The sequence below is a fragment of the Cygnus olor genome, chromosome 12 (genome assembly GCF_009769625.2).
Source record: "Cygnus olor isolate bCygOlo1 chromosome 12, bCygOlo1.pri.v2, whole genome shotgun sequence".
In the NCBI taxonomy this organism is placed as follows: Eukaryota; Metazoa; Chordata; class Aves; order Anseriformes; family Anatidae; genus Cygnus; species Cygnus olor.
Genome location: NC_049180.1, coordinates 1,974,895 through 1,995,092, shown reverse-complemented (window position 1 = coordinate 1,995,092; position 20,198 = coordinate 1,974,895). Strand labels below are relative to the sequence as shown.

The following is a 20,198-nucleotide window of genomic DNA, read 5'->3' as shown; positions in this document are numbered from 1 at the left end:
CTTCATAAAACATTAAATTACATTAATCCCTCATTTACTCCATGGGTAGGTGAAGTGCAGCTTCCTTAACAATACCTGAAATGTGCTATTCCTTGGGTGCTTGCCACCACCTATGGAGCAGATGCACGTTGCAAGAAATGGACCCCATGAAGATGCTGTAGAGGTGGCAGGGGTGTGCTGCAGCTCCTCCCGGCAGGCAGCTGCTGGCTGGCAATTCCTCCACCCTGAAACAGCAGCGGGCAGGCGGTGGGGACATGAGGCCGGTGTCAGCATCCCAGGGTGTTTTGTGTTTCCTCCTCTTCTGTTTTGAGCGACCCATCCATGCGTGCAGGCTGGGGCAGGTGTTTGTGTGTGCTGGCGAGGAGCTTCCTCTCCCTGTCCCCTGCTCAGGACCTCCAGTGTGTTCCCAGTAGCAGCGTGTTTGTTTTTGCTTCTCCTCAAGTTTGAAAGGGAGCGTGTGCTTGCCAGTGTCCAAGTAGCATTTGGATGTTAGCGTCTTTAAGGCTTAGTTCCATTGATTTTTTTTTTGCTTTCCTTTGGACTTGCAGTTAGCCTCCTAGCCCAACAGCAATAAGGCATGTTTGGGATGGAAGCTCCACATGGCCAAGTTCTCAGTATAGCTTCTCCAGAAACTTATTTGTCCTACCACCTACATTTTGGAGGACTCTGTTCCCAAAGGAAACTCTTACCTGGATGTTTTCCTTTTTCCAATTTTTTCCCTTTTCCCCTTTTTGCCCCTTTTTTCTTTCCTTTTTTTTTTTTTAATGTTTATTTCTTTGGGAAAAGGAAACAAGTCTCTTTCATCCTTTGGAGGCAATTGAATTACAGGCACCCTCTAAACCCACCCACCCCACAGAAGGTGCCAGAGGCAATTACATCTTGGAAACAGCTTTTCACTCTAAGGCTTGCAGCCAGCCCCGTCCTTACAGCCCGGGAGACGTGTTGCAGATGGGTTTGACACCACCTCCTGCTAAGTGCCTTTGTTGCTTCACCCGACGTGCAGCTCCCAGGCGCAAGGCACTGGGTGCAGCCACCGCATCTCCGCCCACACCGCTGTTTCTCTCCTTTATTCTTTTCTTTTCTTTTTTCATCTGTTTTTGCCAGTCCTATAAAGCCGGTCCCGCTCCTTGAGCATTGCACAACATAACCTTGGTGCCAATCTTGCGCCGTTGTCCCCGCCAGTGTCCCCAGGAGAGATGTGGCCCCTGCTTGCTGGCTGGGAGGAGGATGCGCTGCCAGCCAGGGGGTTGGTGCTTCGTGCCTCCCTGCTGATGGAAGGGGAGTCCAGGAAGGACTGGGTGCAAGAGGAACTGAGTTTGCCTCTAACCCCATTTACCTGCTTCTGGCACCATAGGAAAGCTCTGCAAGCAGTGACTTAGTGCCCCAAAAGCCTTCAGTCTGAAGAGCCTAAGGAAGATGGTGCATGGAGCCTGCAGGGGCTGCCCAACACGCACCCAATTTGCACTTCCTCATTTTTCCTTCTTTGCATTTATCTTCCTAGTGCTAATAAAGGCAGCTGAGATTTTCTACTTATATGTATCAAACCTGTTGAATTATATTATTGCTGCGAGCAAACTCTGGGACTTTAGCTGCCCCGGTGTCGTGTGTAATGCTGCCATGGAGCACCAACCTCACCCTGGCTGGCCACAAATCCAGCCAGTCCCTGCTCCCGTATCATACATGCTGCAGGGTGATGCTTGAGGCCGTGGCAAACCAGTGTGCTGAGAGGCAACTGCATCTTTGTGCCAACTTTTTCCTGTGCCTGAATGTGTCCTGTAAAGCTGTGTACCTTGGGCAGTGGGAGGCTGTCAGTGGGCTCTTGCCGGGCAGTTTGTCAAATCTGTGATTAAACCGGGAAACGTCTGATGCTCGAGACCAGCATCTCTGCGGAGGGGTGGAGTGAAGCTGTTTGCAAGAGAGCCAGGGCGAGTATGCAGGGAGGAAGGTGGGAAGGACACAGCAGCCGTCTGCCTTCCCCGCCTGGCCGCAGGCTCCGTGGGGAACACACGGAGATGGGAACGGAGGTGTCCCCTCCAGCTGGTCATCCTGAAGTGCCACCGCATCTGCAAGGCTTTTCAAAATGCGTGTGCATCTGTGGCTTTGAAAAAAGGTGGATATTAGTGCTTCACAGAAAGATAAATGGCGTGGAGCACGCAGTGTCAATAGGGTGAGTAATTCAGCATTTTGCAATGTTTAGGAGATCTGTCAGGACCTCTTTCCTTAGGCAAGTCATCCAAAATGTCCACAGCGTTCGTCCTGCTCCCCTCAGCTGTCCGCCTGCTTCCATGAGAATAAGTAAGTCCAGTTGTTAGCAAGCAGCTGCACTTCTCCTTGCTATTTTTACTTTGGAATAGGATTATTTGCTTCAGAGGGAGGAGAGTTTACATAAGGAACTCAGTATGTTCTCAGTCTTCTTACTGCTTTCAGCTTATCTTACTCTGTCCGTAGCTACGTGGAGCATGGTACCATGAGGACAGGACAGAAAAGGACCAGGAACCGCCTCTGGTTTGCAGTTTAGATGAGAAGCGGGGTTGTATCAGGAACTCCAGCATTGAAAACCTCTGCTAGGGGGTTCAATGTCATGTTTTACTACAGGGGGAGTTTTCTCAAGGTCTAACATAGTGTCTCCAACAGAGCAGAAGGAATTCTTCTGCTTCAGCCACTGCAAACTGAGCGGCATGCTTCACTGTGAACATACATGCACCTGGGCAGATTAGGAATAAAGGGGTCTTTTCCATCCCAAATTCCTTTGTTGCCTTTATCCTCCTCTAATGCCATTTAATCCGTGATGGGAGATGCTGCATATGACACTAAAGCCTGACCCACTGATTCTGCTCCAAACCCTGTTGTTAGCGTCACAGGTGGACGGGCAGCTGAAGGCCTATTTCAGCTGTAAGCTCATCTCCGTGTCCCATTTTTCTTGCTGAATAAGGAAGAAAAGGAATGTTTGCCTCAACCCCAGAGTTTTGGTGTGGTCCTCTTTCTAGAGAGAGTTGTGGAAAATGGGGGCAGTGTCCTGCTAGCAGCGCTGGAGGGGACCTCCCCAGCATGCATGACAAGCAGGGTCTGGAATGCTGGCACGCTCCCCTGCTAACGTAAGCCCCTGCTTTTACATATAGTTTGTATGTAAATAAATAAATAAATAGAAGCCTCTGCCTCTTTTCACTACACACAACAGCCAAAGCAAGGAAAACTGAAAAGAAAACAGCACTCAGCAGCATGGGCTGGAGCCCAGGCAGTTGTCAAAAAGTCTCCCTGCCAGAAAGATCTGGAGATCTCTGTAGGAGAAAACAGGCTTTTAATTTTACACCATATCTGCGTGGTACAGGACATGGAATTATGATTTCTGGTTCGGATGGCGTTACTAAAATAACAGCGGTGTAGAAAATGGACTAATAAACTTCAAAAAGAGCATGAATGAATGCTGGTATTTGCATATCAGTGGAGGAGCAGTAGCCATAAGGGTAGATGAAATTTGTCTCTGTGGCATACTTTGCTGCTAGAGCTGGGAAATAAATAGGCACAAATAGCCAAAGAAATGCACGCTTTTCTCTTGTGTGATTTTTAAAGCATATGCTACTGGAAGATGTGTAAAAGCTTTACTTGAGCTGGAACTTCTCACACGGCTGTTTAGGGCCCTGAAATATTCTCATCTGGAAAGGAAAAGTTTTTTATTACTTTTTTGAAGATTTAATTAAAAGTTGGGTGTTTTTTTTCTTCTTCTCCTTTTTTGAGCAGCTCAGTCCTATTGCAGTTGGCCCCTCTGATGCTTTGCCTTATGTTAGCCCCTCTGCTTTCTCCTGACTTCTTCCTGGTACTCTGGGTCTCTGCCTACGTTTTCGACATGTTTCAGAACCATAAACATGATTGATCACTTTTTTTAGCAAGCTGTTGAATTATTTATGGATCTGCTGGGATGCTGGAACTGCCAGCTACAGGCACGCGGCCAGCGAGGAAGGGGGCCAAATCGTGAAAGGGAAAGCCTTAGCACACACTGAAATGAACTCGCAGAAAGTAGGATGTGTGGTACTTGAGTTAATGTCCGCCGAAAGGTCTCGAGTGTCTGTCAAGAGCAGCGTCATGCTCAGCAGGGCTCCGGTAACACGCTGGAGACACCAGCAGTGGAAGGGTCGGGCCTGTTGCTGTGGTGGAACACAGGCCCGTCGCTGTGGTGAGATGAATTTAGTTCCCGACCTTTAAAATTCTAGAAAATGGCTTGCTGTCTGGCCTGAAGCACTCCGCAGCTGTTCTCTGTTCGCTGGGTGCCACAGGCCAAGGCCGAGATGTCTGGTTAGGAGCCGAAACGGCGAAATGTCAGGGTGACACGCTGAGGAGTGCACGCTGGAGGACAGCTGGGTCAGGGCTGGCGTGAGGGGGAACCGTGGGGCTGGGGGGGCACCAGACGTGGCGGGGGGGCTGCACGTGGGAGGCCTGGGTCCTGCCGAGGCCGGGATCGGGCAGCATGATGACGGCTCTCCCCCTCAGGGCTGGGGGAGCATGAGGATGACGGAGCTGGATGGAGCACGTCGCTCTGGCAGGAGCAGCTGGTCCTGCTCGGCCCGCCTCTCGCTCGTGCTGTCAGCTCTGTGCTGTAAGCACACCGGCTTCACGTGCAGCGAAACGCGGGGAGAGGAGCAAGGAAAGCTGCTAGTGATTAGCGCGGTCGGTGGCCTGGCTTTCTGGAGCTGTTAAAAGCCTTTAATTGTCCTTTTTGCTGCTGCTGTTCTTCACAGAACTCTCCGGCCTGGGGAGAAGTCGCATTAAAAATTAAAGCTATTCATAAAGCAAGCTAGAAGAGCTGTATAATTTCAGTCCCGTACAAGTGAGAGGAGCGGGGCTGTTAATGGGAAGTGTTTGTGTGCTGCAGGAGCAGACCAGGTTGTGCTGGGCTGGCCGCACTGCCCCGGCTCCTCCACCACCCAGCCTGGCCCCCTCCAAATTCTTATTACTGGAGCTCAGCATGCTTTTTTTTTTTTTTTTTTTTTCCTCCCCTTGGAGCAAAGTGCTGTCCCTAGGGTACTCCTCACCTTCATGGGGACAAAGGCAGCGCTAAACAGCAATCTCTGCCTGTATGGGCCAAAGCAGTCAGTATCTGCTGGTCCTTACTGGTTTCTGCATTGCTGCCACACTGGGGCCCTGAGCCATGGCATGGTTTCTGTGCTCTCCTTAATTTCACCTGTTCTCCTAGATGTCTAGGCTTAACCCTTCAGCTGTGGCTGTGCACGCCTGCAGTTCACGGGGCGAGTTATTAGGAACATGTGCCTGTGTTTTCATCCTGACAAATTGGCCAGTGTGAATCTACCACTGCCCTCTGCTGCCGTCAGCCCGCTCTGCTCCTGCCTGCGCCAGAGCCTGGGGCTTCTGGAGCAGAAAATGTTGCTGCCTAATGGAATATCACAGCAAACCTGAGGTGCCCTTTGCATGCAATTCGTGCAGGTGAGGTGTTTGCACACTAGTATGCCTCTGCCCAGGAAATTCAGTGCTGTTGCCTACTTCATGGATGATGCATTTAACAAATAACAGCACCCATCGTGCCCAGTCGAGGACAGATTCCCACTGTGGCAGAGATTTGCAAATTCGCGGCATTGGTGTCAGGTTGGTAACGTGGTGGCTGCTGATGCTGGTTCAGTTCCTACTGCATGTGAAGCTGTGGTTATTGCGAGAGCTTCTTTAGCGTGACAAATGGTGAATAGGGAAGCAGCAAATGGGCTGCTCGTGTGATTAAAAATATGATGGAAGTATTATTGAAGTTGTCCTGTTCTGCCCCACAGAGTTGGTTGTTTATTCATGAGGATGCTGTTATCCACTTTGGAGCAAGTCCAGAGTTGTTAATGCTTTATGTTACTTCAAATATGCCCAGGAGTTCTGGTTGTGCACCGGTGTTTTAGGTGTTGAGCAGATGTAAGAGAAAGAAGGAGGGTGCTGGAGCCTCAAGAATTGAACATCTTCAGGTGCACGATGCCCAGCTGGGAGCAAGTGTCTTTCTCCGTTTGTCACAGTGGCATTCCTCTGGAAAGCGAGGGCTGTGCTCAGCCTGCAGCGGATGTTTCCGTGCAACAGGGTCCTCAGGTCGCTGCCAGTGGATGGAGATCTGTGGGGCAGGGCTGTTGATGAGTGACCTTTTTATGGGACATTCAGCAAAACAGGTGCAGGTACAGGAGAGGAAGGTAAAGGTTTGCAGCCTGTGAACAAATGTCACTGTGTGACAAGTTCAGGAGTATGCCATGGTCTGTTCCTCAGTACAAAGCTAGAAGATATCATAAGATGAAAAGCAGAGAGAACTTACTGGGCTTATTTACATTTTGTAACTTCCCTGTACTTAATAAACAGAGGCCACTTTTTTCCAAAGCCTTCCAGCAGATGTGTTTTCTAATCCTGAATCTCTGGGAGTTGTCTGTTCAGCTTATAGGTGTGTAAGTCTGGTATTACAGGACTGATTAAAATATTACATACGTTTCTGAGAGAGTTGCAGCAGCAGGTTTGCATTTTGAGAGCTTTGCCCATGGTTAGAATGATGTATTGTGCTGTCACTGGGAATCTTACAGAAAAAGGATCATTATCGTTGGAAAAAAACAACCGTAAGCTTTGAGGCATGGTCCTACAAACGCTAAGCAGATGTGTAATGAGGCCTAACCTAATATGAAACTCATCGGGCCACTTTCACAAGCGCTGTTATGCTGCACCTCAAAGCTACACGCGGTTATGGGACTTGGAAGCCTCGCAGAGAACCGGCGGGCCAGCCCCATATGGACCTTGGCTGGAGCACAAGCCCGGGACTAATAACTGCGAAGACAGAGCACCTGGCTTGGTCCATCTCCGTGATGCAAAAAAGCTGGAGGCTGATAGACTCTAATAGGGGAGTATCACTTTATGCTCCTGGTTTTTATATTCTTCCCATGGCTCTTAGCCACTGCTGGAAGCAAATCCAAGCCTGGATGGGTCTTGGGTCCCAGGATGGCCGTTGTGGTGCTCGGTGCGTGGAGCTTGACTTACCCTTCTGCTCGGCAGCGGTGCTGCAGGAGAGCACTTCAAAGCCTGTGAGCGTCTGTCTTAGAAGGGAGCAGAAGCCTTTGATGCTGAAAAATAAATTTCCCCATTCTCCTCTCTTGTCATGGCAGCCTGGCTGTCTTTGAGGGGGCTGAGTTTGCAGCTCTCAGCATGGCCCTGGCTTGGGTAGGGCTGGATGAAGCGTTTGAAGACTTGGCCAGCTGTTTTCCCTGGGAATTCTGCCGGAGCAGTTTGTGAGTAAGGATGTAGGCATTTGTCCACAGGATGGCTGTAACCAACCAAGCAAACATCTTTTAAAAGTTAAAGGAAAATTCAGAGGTGACGTGCAAGAGGAGAATATTCTTGCTTCTTTTTTTTTTTCCCCTCTTCTTTTTATGATGGAAGGGTGGAAGTACTTACTTTAGCTCCGCTGTTTTTTTCTTCATAGCAGAAATTCCGCTGTTGGTTGTTGTTTTTGTTGGAGGTCTCCTTGAAGAACTAGTAAACTGTGGGGAGAGAGAACAGCATTTTTCAGCTCCCAGGTGAAGGGCTGTAGACGTTTTGGGCTTTCCTCTCGCAGAGCTTGCTCCCAGATATGCTCTAAGGGATGGCGCTGGGAGAGTTATAAAACTCCTGCTCCCACTGAGGAGGTTTTGTGGTCTCCTGCAGCAAGCTGAGCAAGTCCAACATCTTCCCCAAAGGCTGGGGTCAGACCGAACCGAGGTAAAATGAGGAAATGCAAAGGTGCGACTGAGCCCTGGTGTTCCCTAAAGACACAAAGAATGGGCACAAGTGGTTTGCGAGAGTAATCTTCTAGCAAAGCTCAGAGCCAGGAACAAATGGACTCTGAGAATAGCCTTCCCTTAAAAAATGAGTCTGAGAATTAAATCTTTAGGTACGGCTGCATTCCGGATATATTACAGCGATAAAAGTGCATTTTTTAGCTGAGCTCGGGAGCTGCCAACTGACACAGTGCCAGTTCTAGATGCCTGCCATTAACCTTAAAACAGTCTCACATTGTTGGATTAATGAGTCACCCTTGTATCAACACAGAGACAAGCCAAGCATATTATTTCTTCAGAGGGAAATTACTGGAAAAGACAATTCCTTCTTTTTTAGATTCCCACTTCACCTCCAGGTTTGGCACCCAGTAGCCAGCTTTGACTTTACTCCGCGGCGAGCTGTGGGGTTGTGTGAGGGAAAGGGAACGAGACCAAACCTGGGTTGGGGACGAATTTGTCTTCCTAAAATATCCTCTGATGTCATGGCTCCTGGGTGTGGAGCGCAATAGGTTTTTGGAATCAGAAGACGACAAACCAGAACTTCTGCTGGGAAGAAAATAAACAGAGAGGAGAAGCCTTCCATTGATTGGGTCTCCCGAGGAATTAGCCAGGAATTCACTTCATGTCTCTGAATATTTTTTCTCCTTACCTCTAATAAGGTTGAGTTAGGAATTTTAAGCCTCTGATTGCTTACCAAAAATTGGCCCTGGTTTTGGAGAAGCACAAGGATTAACCGGGCCGAGGGCGAGAATCCTAACAGACGGTTGCCTATTGGAAATTCTGGGCAGCTTTATAGTCTGAGGACAGGTCTGAAAAAAATAAATAACGGTGCTAGTCAGGCACTGGTGGTGGTGACAGCCTTCATCCTCAGGGATGGGGTAGGAAAACATTGCACATGGCACTGCCTGATGGTGCTGAGAGCAGCAACACCTTCTTCTTGCCCAAGGAGGTACCTACGGGAGGTCTGCTTGTTGGGGAAGGATCGCAGCCCAGTGGGAAAGATGATGCTTGTCTCTGGAGTTTGTTCCTGGAGGATCAGGAGGACCTCTGTGCCATCCCGAGTCTGCCTGCTCCTGGATGCTTTAGGGGAACTCGGCCACCCTCCCCAGCACACCTTCTCGTGTGGTTGTATCCTACAGGACACATTTCTCCCTGCCCGCAGCTGATGCGTCTGTACGCTGCGCGCAAACGTCAGCTTGATCTAATATTCGTTCGGAAAAAGCGTGTCTTTCTCTGTACTTCCAATAATGAACTCAGAGCAACTTCCCTCATGCATTCACCTTCGAAATATGCTCTCAGTGGGAACGCGCGCTTCCCACCCCTGCTTCTGCCGTGAAGCAGCAGCAGTGCTTTGCCCCCAGAACAAACCCAAATGGAAATCCGTTCCCATGCGGCCCGGAGGTGTCTGCGAAGATTTCAGCATTAAGGCATGTGGTGTGCGTCGTCAGAATTGCTGCTTTCTCCCCTCTCCTTTTGGAGATGAAGATCTGGGTGTATGCACGGGGTTGCAGAGGCTGTGTGATTAGGTTTGCACAGCCGGGGTGGGGGCTTCGTGCTGCTGGGGCTTGGCGAGCAGATAGAGAGGCTGTCAGCGCTAGAGGACACTTTCACCATTCAAAACCACGCAAAGCACGTCGCTGCTACGGGTCCGGAGAGGCCCTGTCCCTGTCCCCGGGGGTCTCCTTGCGGTGCTTGCTGCGCTCTGCAGCACGCAGCATCTCGGCTCTGCCTTGTGCATGAGGGCATCCACGTCCCCAAACCCACCGGTCCTGCTGGGAAGCGCCCTCGGCCGTGCCAGCGGGGCTGCTGACTCATTTCTCAGCCTGTGGTAGCCCCACCAGAGCAGGGTGAGGAGGTGCTGCCTGGCAGGGGGCCATCAGCTTTGGCTGCATCCCTTGCCCAAGGAGCCTCTGGCCTGCGGGTTCGGAGAATGTTCTCTTTGGGGAGGAGAGCAGAGCACTCGAACACAAGCCTCCTGTACCAGGAAAGTAAAAAAAAAAAAAAAAAAAAAAAAGGGGGGGAGGACTTTTCAGGGAAGCTGCCTCCTTGCTGTCAGCGACCTGGTTTGCCCGGCATTGAGGCCGGTGGGTGTCTGAGCAAGGAGCTGCTTCCCTGGTGGAAGCCGGTGCCAAGGCAGAGCAGGGAGCTGCGCTGTACGTCGGAGCTATGTTAGTGTTAGCAAGTTCCATAACAAATCATATTTTCTCTTGACCTTTCAGTTTCTGGAAACGTAGACACAATAAACAAATGTGGAAGGGATGAGCTTATGCTGAAATATGAGGATATAGCAGAGTGGAAAGTATAAAGCAAACAAGGAAGCAATTAAGTGCACAATGAAGGGAATTAACCAATATGCAATCCATTACATATTTATTTATACTCAGAGGCATAACTAATAATAAACATAGGATTTCTACAAAGAAAACAGTCTCTATTCCTTATTTTAAACAACCGTATGGTGTTGTGATGGTTATAGATGGAGAAATTCCTTCTATCGCATTACCCGTTTCCTGGTTCTTCCCTGCAGCCCGGTTTTTATGGCTTTTGTCTGTGCTCAAAGAGCGCCTGGGAAGCTGCTGGTGCAGCTCCTGCAGCATCTCAGAGCAGGGTTTGCTGCCTTCAAAGCATTTGGTTTGTGCAGAGCGGAGCAGGACAGCATCCTGCTCCGTGCTGGAGCTTCTGGGTACCGCCGTAGCAGAAATATTAAATAAGCATTGTTGTGATCGCTGCCTTCGAGATGGGCCAGCACGGGGATTAACCCGCCTTCTGCCAAGCCTCCTCCATCAGGTTGCAGCCGAGCAAACAGCAGCTCACAGCGTGTTTTGGATCCCATGGGCTTGACTATCCTAAAGCTTGGTGGAGGGAGAAGAAAACCTTTTTCTCCAGGCTATCTGCAAGCAACTGATCCAAAATGCAGCCCATGTGTCGAAGCCATCTCTGCTCAGCGGAGCTGCTCGAGCGCTTGTCGTGTGTTTGCTGAACTGGGCGTTGGGGCAGATAAGCGGTCTGATTTTCAGAGGTGATGAGTGCCTGCAGTCCACAACGACTTTTACAAAACTTTTGGCTGCTTTGAAAACAAAGCCGCTTTTGGAGTGCTTGAAAAGGAGTGCGTTGGATGTAGCCACGTGAAGAAACTCGCACAGATGGCACAGAGTTGCAGCGTGCAAGCTCTTCTCGTGGGTGCTCTTGACACAAGGCAGAGCCCCTCTGTGCAAGCAGGCAGGGCACCCACCTCCCCGTAGAGGTTCGTGCACGTGTGCTTTTGCTTGGAAACCCTTCTAAGCCCTCATTTTCCTATGTCCAGGCTCGCATAAAGTTGGTTCAAGGCGGTTTTCCTGCTCGTTGTTACCGCTATAGCTGGTGTAGGGCTGTTTGTGGGCTCAGCCCACATCCTTGCCGTGATGGTGACCATCACCCAGCACGATGCATGCTGGCGGTGCCACCAGCATGGTTTGGGCAGCGGGCTGGTGTTTCTGCAAGGAGCACCCTCTCTGCGCATCCTCGCGCCGCAGCCAGAGCCCAGCACTGCTGGCCCTGCACAGGATGCTAATGCGGTGCAGAATTTCCTTCTCATGGTCGGGTCTGGATATTATTATACAAAGCAAAATAAATTGCGATCCCTAATCTTGGGTTATTTATGGATCTGGCTTTAGCTGTTAAAAACCCTATTTCAGATGCAATTAGAGTTCCCTTTTGTCATGAAGGAGTGTTGGCACCGCTCTGTCTCTCTTTGGATGATTCTCTCGTGGCCCTGGTGCTCCTGGCTGTCCTGATATACATGGGCATGCGTGGCTTTGAGTCTCATCCCTGGTGGGCTCCCACCTTCCCAGGGGGGACGTGGGCAGACTGGGGTGACAAATGGTTTGCAAAATCATTCCTCATGCTTCAGCATCGCCCGCGGTCCTTCTGGAGCTGCGCATCGAGTGACATTCATGTTGCTTGTGGGAATCCTTAATTTGTGTAATACTTGGGAGATGTAAAACGTTCGGGAAAGGCTCACTAGTGCTAGATGCTGTTACTAATTTTTTATTATTTAAATCACTGTTGTTTTGTCTCCTTTCCCAGTCTGAGGACAGGATCACGGTTTCCAGCTAAGTGCAGCGATCTTGCGAGGAGCACAGTTAATGCAACATTGTGGTTGGTATCATAAACACTCGATGCGCTTAGGAACATATGGAGAAAGTATGGTGGAGTTTTTTCGCCTCATTTGCCAATTAGTAAAACAGCTCAGTAGATGTTTCTTGAATGTTTGTGTTTTTTTCTTCTCTAAGTTTAGACAAAGTATGGGAAACATCATCGTCCGGTGGCTTTTGAGCCATTATAAGGAAATGGAAACGAGGGGGAATAAAAAGATCAAGTATGTGGAGTGCTACTTGTTCTAACATCTTCAGCTCCTCGCATGATGAGCTGTGGCTGCTGCCACACATGAGTATCCAGGCTCTTCAGCCTCTCTTGTTATTTACCTTCTTGACACCCCTCTGAGGCTGGGATATATGCTGCTGTTTTACCGACAGAAAGCAGAGACGTGGCAAATTAAAAACAAGGTGAGGAGGGGTTCCAAGTCCCATGTCACCTTCTTACTTCCTGGACCCCCTGTGGACCCTTCCTGGGGTTCCCCTGGGGTACCCAGTGCCTGTCTCACCTCTCGTCTGTGTGAAGGTCTTGGTGCGTGGCTTGTTGGGTCAGGAAGGCTGGCCTCCCACTCCCGGCCTCCCCTGCTCGCTCCAAGCAGGTACGATGTTTCCTAGAGATGGACCAGAAACCATGTTTCGATCCACACCTCCCTGAACTTGAGAGAAACCAAAACCTTGGCTCCTCACACCCCTGAACTTTGGGAAAAGAGCAGATTTGGAGCTGAATGTTGTGGTTTGGACCCATTTTGAAGGCTTACCTTCTGAGCCACTGAAAACAAAACCAGAATCTGACTTGCAAAGCAGTGGAGAGTTTGAATTTATTTTCCGGGTCTCTTCTTTCCTGTGCATAATGCCCCGCAACTTTCCCTGTGGTCAGCGCAAGTTGTGTCTGTAGCAGAGACTCCTACCTCTAAATTATGCATTCCCAGTGGGGTGTAGGATGTTTTGGTTGCAGATTTTGAAATGATGACATGAATACATAGCCAAGGTTTCAGTCCATAACAGTGCATAAATTACCCTGCGTGCACTTTTGGCCCCGCTGTAGAGAACATTAATGAAGAGCCCTGTGGCTGAATGCAGGCTGTACCCAGATCGTGCCTGTTTTGCATTTTTATGGACTAATTTTAAAATCCCTTTGTATAATTTCTCTGAATAATAGCCTCATGGCTATGGGAAGCTGTTGCTTTATCCACTCCCCCCATGTCTGATCACACACGGGGATGTCACAGCTCAGCTGGTTTGAGAGCACCGCAAGGTGATGTAGAAGAGAAGAATTAACACCCAGGGTCAGGGAGCATTGAGCAGCTCAGGAGGTTGACAATGCACTGTAAGGAGCTTTCCACTTCTGGTTAGCATCCAAACAGTGACCAAAAGAGCCCAGGCATCTGGTAAAGGTATGGTAACTTCTGGAAACCGGGGCGGTGGAGCTCAGTTATTGACGTGGAGAAAAGATCCAGCAAAGCCTCCATGGAGGGACAGAAACCCGACCCACGTTTCTGCAGTGGTTTCTCCAGGAACGGGGATTGGAGAGGATGTGTGCAATGGCACCGTGAGTCTGGAGCTCGGTTCAGATTTGTTTTAGTTAGTGAATGACTCTAGTTCGGGATTTTTAGCATGTTTTATTTTCAAACTTTAGGAAGAAAGCTGTCACCTCCATCCAGCCTCATTCCTTTAGACAAGAAGTGTGCTTTGACAAGCAGCCGTGGCTCGCGTTCCTCGGTGCGAGGGATCGAAGAGCTTCCCTGGGAAGCTGCAGCAAGCGCTTACCTGGCAAGAGAAAAGGAGGATAATGTGTGATATAAACATAGCCACAGCTTAAGCGATTATTTAGCAGCTGGAAACGGAGAGGAGCCAGCAGCAGGTGTGCAGCCAGTTTTGTGTAGACAACTCCAGACTTTTTGGAGAAAGTCCTCCTCCCGAGCATGTGCTGTGCTATGTGTTGGCGATCCTCCCCACGGTGGTTAAAGCAGGGGATGGGTCTCATCTGGAGGAGCTGCCAGTGGGGCTGTGGCAGCAGTTGGCATCTTTCTAGCCTTGGTGGCAAAGGACAAGTCGAATTTGCACCTTTGGGTCTCCTCCGTCAGCAGCTGCTCTGCGTCACTCCCCTGCCATCGGTTATTGTCTTCCTGATTTAAAGCAGACGGTATTAAAGCACACAGCCTCTGTGGGCACATGAGGTAAACGTATCGCTCGTTTGTCTTTGTGGCAATTACACTTTTTCTTTTTTTCTTTTATTTTTTTATGTAATTATTTTTGATTGCCATTTTCTGACAGTTTCTTGGCTGGGGCTTGCTGCAGCTGCCCTCATTAGGGGCTGTGCCAAACGCAATCTTTTTGATATTGAATATTACTCAGTGGCTGCTGCCCTAGATGGCATGTGTAGTAGCAATTGAATCCAATTACATCTGCGTAATGCTTTTTAAATTGAAAGCCCGATAGGAGAGGGATGCTGAACCCCTTGCCATTTAAGCAACTCGAGTAGACTTTCTCCTAAGACTCGGTGAACCAGGGATCAGGAAGACGGGGCTGTCCGTGTCGGGTAAACTGAAAACAGAGTAATGCCACATGGGTTTTATGTCATATTTCTCCGTGCATGTTTCCTGTGTCCCTGTGCATTGCATATGTGAGGCAATTTTGCCCATTATACAGGTGAGGAAAGGTGAGGCAGGGAGAGGAGAACAGACTCCACCGAGCTCACCTAACGAACCGGCGGCAGAGCTGGAGGCACGGCTCAGACACCAGGCTGACTCCAGGTCAGGTCTCCCTTCTGTCCAACCACCCCTACATTTTCAGATGCACATGGTATTTTGCTTACTTCCTCTCTACCACACTCTTGTATAATCTTCTTTGGGCAGTTTCTTTAGCTAATGAATAAAATCACAGCTAAAACACCCCTGAGGGTGCTGAGAAGCTTTGGTGGGATGCATTGGCCTTGGGTGATGGGGAAACATGCACACATTGCTTAGTTTTACTTTGTTGTCCAAAATGTGCCTTTAGTGAGACTTTTCAGGAATAGGACATGGTCTGCAAAGCATGAATCATTGTTAGGCTGTGGTGGTGAATATCTTCAAGCACGTCTTGTCGTACACTCAGTGGATGTACAGCATGTTTTATTCCTTTCCTTTTTGCCACAGCCTTTTGCATATCTGAAGACTGCTGTTGCATCTTTCTTCAGCTGTCATCTTCTCCTTCTGGCAAAACCAACCTCAGTCCTTTCAGTCTTCCTTTGTCGGCCGCGTCTTGGCCCTCTGCTCTACATATTTCAAAGCTAGAAGAGTCTAAGAGTTGATTTATGGTCCTGTACAGATGGAATTGCATCTCGTTACCTCCTGCTTTGCCTTGCAAGTGTGATTTCTCCATTTGTCCTCCAGCTATTTCACAGCCTCTGTAAGCTGATGCTGTGGACAAACAGGCCATACAGGAGAAAACGAAAATGGGGCTAAAGGATTAGCATTGATTATTTCTGTATTGGCATTGATTATTTCTGTAACATGGGATTGTGGAGAGGAGCTGGGGGTTGCTGACACCATGTGCCCTTATGATGACAAATATCCTTTGGGAGCAGAGGAATGGGCACCAAGAGGAAAGGAGGCAACTGGCTGGCTGGAGGGGGCCAAGCTAAGCCTCATCCTCGCAGCAGCGATGCTGCTTTCCAGTCTCCTGCATAGGCTGGCATCAAAGTTACCAACTGGGACTGTCAGAAATGATTTATGAACTCAGCCCAAACACTCGCAGGAACGAAAAAAAACTGCCAAGGGAATCAGTACAGCCGCCAGCGAAGGGCAGGAAAGATGCTATGCGTCTGGCAAGTCCTGCCGCTCGTTTGCTCCTGCTTTGCATTAAGCTGTTTGCCGCGACTTACAAAACCAAACAAACATCTCTTCCCGCTGAGGCAAACAGAAAAGAGGTGGTTGGAAGGGGGCTGCATGGTGGGGCTCGTGCCTCGGGGAGCTGTGCAGCCCTGGGACAGTCCTGGGGTCACCGGGCTCATCCGCGGCAGAGCCGAGCAGCTCCAACGTGTCTTGCATTAAATGTTCTCGGCGTCCCGCATGGGAGACCTGGATGTGTTTGAGGCTGATTGCGTGTGCACGCTGGGTTTGTTTCTTTTTTTTTCATTTGGAGCACATTTTTTAGATGTTAGGGCTTTGGGAGTTTTCAAGGGAAGCATTCTTAGGGAGGATGAAACCGCTTCTCTATTGGACGTTCTCCTAAATCTTCTTCAAAAATGAACGCGAAAGAATCTAATGCTTGAAAGCAAGAAAAAAACATTTTTAGCAATCCAAGATGCATTTGTAACATTTTTCTAATTAGCTGAAAATTTTGAGGGAAATAATTTCCAGTCAACTGGGCATTTTTGTGTGTGTAATTTCATGAGGTTGTCAAATAGTAGCACTCCCCTCCGTACCGCGGTTGCATTAGGGATTTCCAATCCCAAAGGTTTCAGACGCAATTCAGTCAAGGCTCTGAATTTCTGATGCTTTTTCTGAAGTGCTTAATGTGAGCAGTTTCTGAAGCTCCACCACAATTGTTCTTCCATTAAGGACGAAGCCCAGCGTGCTCTCTGGAACAAACAAAATTCAGGATGTGGAATTAGCCTCAGTGTCCGTCAGTGCTGGCCGTGGGTGGGGAGGAGCCGTGCAAGCACAGGTTGAATCGAGTTTGTTCCCACCTCGTGTTATGCCAGGGATGCTCTCTTGGGACCTGCTGCTGCAGAACTGAGGCAAACCCAGTTTGTGGTTCAGGGAGGGGAATGAAGACCTGGGAGTGTCGTCTCCATCTCCAGGACGAGCCAACGCATGGTGTCATCACCCCAAGGCCCATTCCCAGCAGCGAGAACGTGCTCCTACAAATGCAGGGACAGGATTTTGTCCTTGCCCGCTGTGCAATGCCAGGAGGGGGTTGTTCCTACCTGCCAGCAGTTCTGTAGGAAGGGCCACGGTCACCAAGGGGACTGATAGCCAGGGAATGAGCCAGAAGAGCTCTGGCATTAGCAGTTGACCTTGTTTTGCTGAGCACTGGATGTGTCAAGGGGAAAAATACTTCTCCTGAGGCTCTTTGGGATCACTGAACACTGGCAAGTCTTCAGCCCCGCTGGCGTCCCCAGAGATGTGCAGGGGAAAGACCCACACGGGGTGGGTGCAGGGGCAGCAAGCTCTGTTCTGGGGGTGCTGCTGCTGCCTGATGGGTGCAGATCGCTCCCCGGTTGGGTTTTTGGGTTCTCGTGCTGGGGGCAGCAGGTAGGTGGGAGCTCTGCTTTGAGAAACGAGGAGTCTGCAGCCCCCAGCTCCCTTCCCGGCACTGCTCTCTGGGACAAACTCAGTCTCATAAATCTCCTACTCAGCAGGGATCATTTGTGCTATAAACTAATTAGGTGAGTGGTCAAATACCACAAACACCTTTGCCCTCATTAGAGACCAATAATGATCCGGAGTAGGTGCTGAAATGCCTCATTAACAAAGAGCAGGGCCTCCTCTCCGGGACGTGGGCTACACAAACAAGCCAGCGGCCCAAGGGTGCAGGAGGCCCTGACGCTAATTTGGTCCTCTGCTAGTGGTTTAAATGGCAATTAGCTGCTCTGATACCATGTGGGAGCCTCGGGCTTACGGGCAGCAAAGGCAAGGCACGGAGATGGCTGGATGTATTTGTCTGTGCCACTGAAACAAGGATTTGGCAGTTTGGTGTGATGCAGAACTTCCTTCCCTCTTCTTCTCTTCATCTGCCCTGCCAATGCGTTGACTTGGTGCCGTTCTCCTCCTTTGTTCCAAAATCCTCTTCCCATCACTCTTTTTGGTTAGATGCTCTTCCCCATACACCGCACTGTTCTTGAAGGCCTCTGTGCTTCTGGGTTGTTTTAAAGGGTTTGGGTGGACACCAGAGCCGGGTGGGCATTCCCCTCCAGTCACTCCCATTCTGCTGTTTTCCATAAGTTTCTTACACCTGGTGGCATCATTGCTCTATCTAGAGGTGCCTGTGAACATGGGTCTACGTATAAGTAAACAGGGAAATATCTCATAGACAAATACCCTTTTCCATATTGCTAAAGCAGAGCTGAAACTGGTAGCTTTTTCTGCCCTGAGGTTGTAAGCGAGTTCTGGTGTGATCAGGTAATAGCAGCTGGGAAATCAGGAACACCAGGTCTGGACCCAGTCGTTCAGACAGGCAGCCCTCAGATATGCTGGGATATGCAGTTGGTCCCACCTTGAGGCTGGGGAAGACCAGATCATCTCAGAGTTTTTAGTTGAAGGACTATTATAACATTTAAAAATGAAAATCCAAGATCTGCCTTGCCTAGCAGCCATTGCCAAAAGGTAGTGCATGTGCAAGCAGCTGCCTTTTAGAACCATCAAAAATTAAGCTAAAATGTGAACATTCATCCAGTGTTAGAATTTTTTTCCTATGCTGTGTTTGCCCTGTGTGCAGGAGCAGGATCGTGTCTGTGTGTGTGTTTCTCTCTCGGTTGTTTTGCATGATGCTGGTGGTATGTGAACCGCCAGCCGAGGGCTGCAAGGCTGTGTAATTTTCTTCTAGATCCTTTTCTGCCCAATTTCAACATGATCTCTGAAAAAAATTTGGTGGGTACTGAAGCGAGCTGGAGGTTCATCGCATGACAGAATCTGTTTCCTACCTCAAATTAGAAGCTTGTATTTGGCAGATGCCATGAAGATGTTGCAACCAGCCTGGAGTTTACATTTCTGCTAGCGCCTGGCCGAGACGCGCAGTGAAGATAACACAAAGCAGTGCCAAGCCAGGCGAAGAGAAGCGGAGTATGGAACAAAAAAATCTCGGAGCGATGAATTTTCTGTGAAGATTACCGAGTGGCAAAGAAAATTACTTAAACCAGGCTGAAATTCCTGATTCTGAAATTAGGTTAAGGCAGGTCCCCTAGGCCAAGTCTTCTGCACAGGCACGTCCCGCTGAACGCGCTCCCCGGGTTCTCCAGTGGAGCAGAAAGCCCTAGCAGCATTCCTTGGATGCCATCCAGGGCGGGATGTGCGAGAGGGACGTTATTTCCTGCATAACCCAAGAGATTCTGCGTTCGCCCAGGTTGCGTGTCACTGGGAACAATGCAGAGCAGATGGCAAAATCCCTATAAAAGTGGCCATGTGGAGGGGTGAAGCGTCCAGCTGCGGCCGCTTCCAGCTGTGAGAAGGGGAATGAGTTATCTCCCCTGCCGTCCCTCCTCACGGAGCGCCTTTAAATGCCGTTCTCCAGCCCTAAGGCTCACCCCCGAAGGCCTGTTAACACTTCCACACAGATGTGTTTGGGTGCTGATGGGTCCCCCATCCATTTGCTTTAAAAGCAAAAACTCGCTCGCAGCTGGTTGAAAAATCAAGGGAGACATTTTGTAGAAGTAATAATAATGGTCAATGAAGAAACCCCTCGTGGATTTTGTCAACCTTTGCTGCTTAATGAACCAACTCATTCAGCCTGTAGTGTTGAAATAATCCTTCCAAGGATGTTGGAGCGCAGTCACATTAAGTCAGGGGAAAGATTTTATTGGAGAACTTTTGTTAATGAACCAAGATTTTGTTGTCAAAGGAAGAAACGGGGCTTTCTCTGACCTCCCTTTCAGGCGCAGGTGAATTCATTTAGATTTCTTTCCCTGCGTGTCAGGCTGACACCTAATCATTGGTATAGTTTGAAATGTTTCTTTCTTCTCTTCTGTTATTAAGCAGGGGACAATGGAGAGGTTTGTAGAAGAGAATTCCCCTGGGTCCTGTTTGATACAAAGACAACACCTCCTTCAGCGCAGGAAATCTCTGAGCTGCAATTATTTATTTTTTTTGAGGCTGGGAGAATATTCTGGGGAAAAAATGACTGCATGTTTATTGTGTTCTTAAACCCTTTGCTAGGCATCTGCTTTCAGGCACTTCTAGTGACAAAATACCGAGCTAGGAAAGACATTGGAAACCTTGGAAATACTTTATTACAGCCTTAATCTTGGTATCATGAGGTTGTTCCCATGTCTTTTAATTACTATTAGAAATAATAACAGATAATTGCAGCAAGGTTTTTTTTTGTTGTCTTCATCCTGCTTTTCTTCTCTCCCTTTTTCTGAAGCCACCCTGCTCTTAACGTGCTTTTTCTCCGGCTGTGGTAGCACTAGCCTTTCTGAAGAGGTCAGTCTAGGATGGGCTAAAGCTGTGCACAGCTGCTTTCCTGGGGCTTTGTCTCCCACCCTCCCGAGCACTCCTGAGGATGCTCAGAGCTCCAGCTTTGGAGTGCTTTCCGCTTGGGTACCGTGCCGCCAGAGCAGTGTGAGCACCGTCATGGAGTGCTGCAAACCTCCTCCAGA

At 49.2% G+C, this 20,198-nt stretch overlaps 1 protein-coding gene across 6 annotated transcripts in view; it reads left to right on the top strand.

Annotated features, from left to right (window-relative positions):
• Positions 1-20,198, top strand: part of ZNF469 (zinc finger protein 469) — a 228,773-nt gene that overhangs the window by 107,391 nt on the left and 101,184 nt on the right. The window contains exon 1 of one of the 6 annotated variants that reach the window (XM_040571503.1): positions 3,705-4,098. The exons of the other annotated variants lie outside the window; for them this stretch is intronic. The gene's annotated coding sequence lies outside the window, so the exon portion shown is untranslated. Of the gene's footprint in view, positions 1-3,704; positions 4,099-20,198 lie in introns of those variants that run through there. 6 annotated transcript variants of the gene reach the window in all.